General features: G+C 38.5%; 1 pseudogene; it reads left to right on the forward strand.

Annotated features, from left to right (window-relative positions):
- The first annotated feature begins 852 nt into the window (after positions 1-852).
- Positions 853-2,304, forward strand: LOC105721602 (zinc finger protein 577-like; annotated as a pseudogene).
- The last annotated feature ends 1,966 nt before the right edge of the window (positions 2,305-4,270 follow it).

A 4,270-nucleotide genomic window follows, 5' to 3' on the forward strand; every position in this document is an offset into this window, starting at 1 on the left:
AGAAACTTAGAGTCTTGTCTACTCATTTCATAAATATCCAATATCTGATAACAGAGAAATAAAGTAAACGAGCCACAGTCACAGAAAAGTCAGTGGTAGAGTCAGGACAGGGCCCAGGTTGTCTGACTTTTAGGCCAGTTTTGTTTATGTTTTAAAAAATCTTCCCCATCAGTCACATTCTCGGTGTGCTTCTGTGTTGCTGCATTTTATTGACCATTTGACTGTGATGCTATTAATACAAGCGGAACAGCTGCAGTTTCTTTAGCCATTTAAGCACCTCACCTAGGAATGGTTCATTATGGGTATTCTAAATCTAGGGGCCAACGTTGTGTGAAACAGTTCTCCGAGATAAATATTCAGCTGCTCTCAGCATCTATTAGTAATCTCTAGGCTCTGCTCTATGCTCATGTAATTAATCAACAAGGGATTGACACTCAGCAACATTTGTGGGTAAGACTTGGAACTGGGTTGGAGAAAACTTTGTCTTGGTTTGTGAGGAAAGCTCAGTCTAATGAAGAAGACATACATGTTACTAATGGCATGAATCTTACTATAATAGTAATGTAATACTTGATCTCAAAAAGTTTCTAGCTTGATTTAAGAAAAAGGAAAACCACCATCCCTGAAGACTGCGAGGGTCACATCTGTAGTGTGCAGGGGTCGCGGGGTAGCAGGCAGAGGCGAGTCTTTAGAGATTTAGGGTCCGTGACTTGCCTCCAGCGGTGGAGACGGAGGTCATCGGTCAGTTGAGCATTTTTGTCACCTGCAAATAACTTTAGCCAGGTGGCAAGTGTATATGGATTAAGAAGAACCTGCTTCTGCCTCTGACTTGGCAGAAATAACAGGAAACACATGAAAAATGCCATCATTGTAATGTCTGTGAGGAGAGAGCAAGGCAGTTCTTCAGGGGAGGGTTCATTGTCATTAGAAGACGTGGCTGTGGACTTCACCAGAGAGGAGTGGCAGTTTCTGGACTTGTCTCAAAAGGTCTTGTACAAGGAAGTAATGTTGGAGAACTATAGAACCCTAGTATCAGTAGGGTATCAAGGCACCAAGCCAGGTTCACTCTTCAAGTTGGAGCAGGAGAACCCCCATGGATAGTAGAAGGAGCAGCCCACAATCAAACCTGTCCGGGTTTTGTTATCCAGAGTAGAAGATATGCAGGAAAATATTGTGATGCATTTGGTGGATATGGGAAATCATGCCTCCATATCAAGCATGACAAAACTCTTACAAGAATTAAATACCATAGATGTGTTAAACTCCGTAGCACTAAATCACAGCTCAGTGACCATCAAGAAATGTATGCAGGAGAGAAACCACATGAATGCAGTGTGTGCAGCAGAGCCTTCTCCAGGAAAGCACAGCTTATTTAACGTCAGAGAACTGAGAGAGGAGAGAAACCCCATGGATGTGGTGAATGTGTGAAGACATTTATGAGGAAGATTCAGCTCACTGAGCATCAGAGAACTCACATGGGAGAGAGACCCCATGAATATAGTGAATGTGGAAAAGCCTTCTCCAGAAAGTCACAGCTCATGGTCCATCAGAAAACCCAAATAGGAGAGAAACCCTACAGATGCAGCGAATGCGTAAAAGCCTTCAGTTGGAAGTGCCTGCTCAATAGACATCAGCGATCCCATACTTAGAGAGAAACTCTATGGGTGCAGTGTGTGTGGGAAAGCCTTTTCCCAGAAGGCATAACTCATTGCACACTAGAGACTTCACACAGGAGAGAAGCCTTATGAATGCAGTGATTGTGGAAGAACCTTCTATTTTAAGTCAGACCTGACCGGACATCAGTGGATTCATACAGGAGAGAAACCTTATGAATGTAATGAGTGTGAAAAAGCCTTTAGAAGCAAGTCGAAGCTCATTCAGCATCAGCATACTCATACTGGAGAGAGACTGTATTCATGCAGCAAGTATGACAAAGCCTTTGCCCACATGTCAGTCCTCATTAAACATCAGAAAACTCACATAAGAGAGAAAGCCATAAATTCACCGAAGGTGGAGAAACCTTCCTCCAGGAGTCATACCTCCTTATACATGAGTGAACTCACACAAGAGCAAAACACTGTGAACACAGTACCTATAGAAATGCCTTCCTCAAGAACCCCTCCATTGTTAAACATTAGTGAGCTCCTAGTAAGTAGAAATGTAGTGATTGTGGAATCACCTTTTCCAAGAAATCAAGCCTTTGTAGTGAATCAGGAATTCAAACAGGGAATAAGCCTTGCGGATGAAGTAAATGTGGCCCCACCAGTAATAGAGTGTATCTTGTATCTTACAGATACTGTTTAAGAATAAATCTTCTGATACCAGAAAGGTGGGAAAATCTTTAGCAGGAACCCTCCAACCATTACATGCCAGATAGCTCATTTAGGGCTGAAACTATGGAGGCACTGGTTGTGGAGGACATTTCTGTGAGAAGCTAAAGCTGTTAAATACCGTTGAAATCATGATGAATAGATATGCAGGTGTTATGAGGAAGCCTTTACCTGGAGATGGTATCTCAATTGGTATCAAAAGAATTCTTACAGGAATGTTTATGAAAGATTGTGATGGTGTTCTTAGTGCTAAATTGTGCCTCATGTGTCAAAGAAACAGACAACTTTAGAGGCAATGGAGATGGAAAACATTTTTAGTAAATTTTTATGGGAGAATTTATAGAAAAAAAGTCTTGAAAGTAAGAAATGATGGACACTCACCAAATTAACTAATATATCACACTTTTATACCTTGAGAGTCTTGGAGGGACATGTTTAATAAATGACATCTTGAGTCCCAGGAAAAAAAAGAAGAAAAAGAAAAAGAAAAACCAGAAAACATAAGCATATATAAAAAGACAAACACAGAGACACATGCATCACAGTTACATACACATATATCAAATTGTCACATATATAAAACAAAGAATTTCAATGAGTAAATCCATGAATTGGGGTTTTATATTGCTATTTTTAAAAGTATTTCATGAACATATATACCCTGGTTAAATGAGGAGGCTAGCTGTACTTGAGTTTCTCTTACATAAAGAACTCTGTATTGAAGTTCAAGTATTATTATTATCTGATGTGGACTTTCATAATTTTGATGATGACAGATTACTTCACTTACCACAAATGTTCAGTTGACAGTAATGGTGCAAATTGAATCTTATTCTTGAATTTCCTCTGTATGGTATTATTATGTATTGTTTAACATTCACACAAGGAGAAGAGTAGGGGTAAGTGGTAAAGAATCTTCTCTTTATTGAGTCCCTACTGTATACCGTACACTTTGTAGAAATTATCCCTTAATCTTGTGAGATATGCATTATCTCAATATTAGCAATGAGATAACTGAGGCAGAGACAGGATTGGAAATCAGCTCTGACTCAGAACCCCATGCTTCTAACATATCACAGTATGTAGCCACATTGATATATTCTATCTAGATTGTGACCATTGAGAGTCGGGTATGAACACTGGAGCTTTCCAAACACATTGGGCCAAAAAAAGAAAGGTTCAATTATTTTAAAACTATTTTGATAGATGACAAATATTACACACAATGAGTAAAGTTTGAGGAGGAAAACATATTTAAGCTAAGCCAGAATTTGCTTTGAAAGAATTTGTCCTACCTAGGTCTTTGATTATTTCTGATTAAAGAGTTAAATTTCTGCAGTGAAATTTTTGCCTGATTAGTATTCATCAGAGAGCAGTTTTTTTTTTTTTTTTGGTTTGTTTTTGCTGGATTTAAACATCATTGGTTGAGTACATGCAATTACTGGACCTCTACTCCAACCAAAAGTTTGGATAAAGAAAAGAGTAAAGGAGGGGACACATAAAGTATATATGGACTATGAACTAAGAGTCAGCAAATTTCTGATTAGTTTCAAAAAATGAGAGTTCTAGACAAACAGTTAAAATTTAGATGTGTAGGGAGCGGGTACATTTTAGCTTTTATGAAAAGCAGCTAGAGAGTTGACATATTCATCACAAATTCTCATTTGGTAATGCAGTCTCTAGAGTGGTAATGTGAGAGACGTCAAATCTCCATGAGCGCTTGCATTATAATATTTTAAATATTTTCCTAATAGATGTATTTTAAGTAAATCCTCACTTATCTGCCTTATTCTAGTAAACTAAAGTACAAAATTACCCTTTCAGAAAGTTCTGATGTTAAGGGCGTGATGAGACTAATCTAAGAACAATGTCACTCTACTCCCTTCCTTATATGTGTCTAGTGGGGACATTGGAATCTGATAGGACTTCTTTTTAATCAT

The sequence above is a fragment of the Aotus nancymaae genome, unplaced genomic scaffold (assembly GCF_030222135.1).
Source record: "Aotus nancymaae isolate 86718 unplaced genomic scaffold, 86718_ANA_hifiasm-v0.15.2.pri h1tg000004l, whole genome shotgun sequence".
Lineage (NCBI taxonomy): Eukaryota > Metazoa > Chordata > Mammalia > Primates > Aotidae > Aotus > Aotus nancymaae.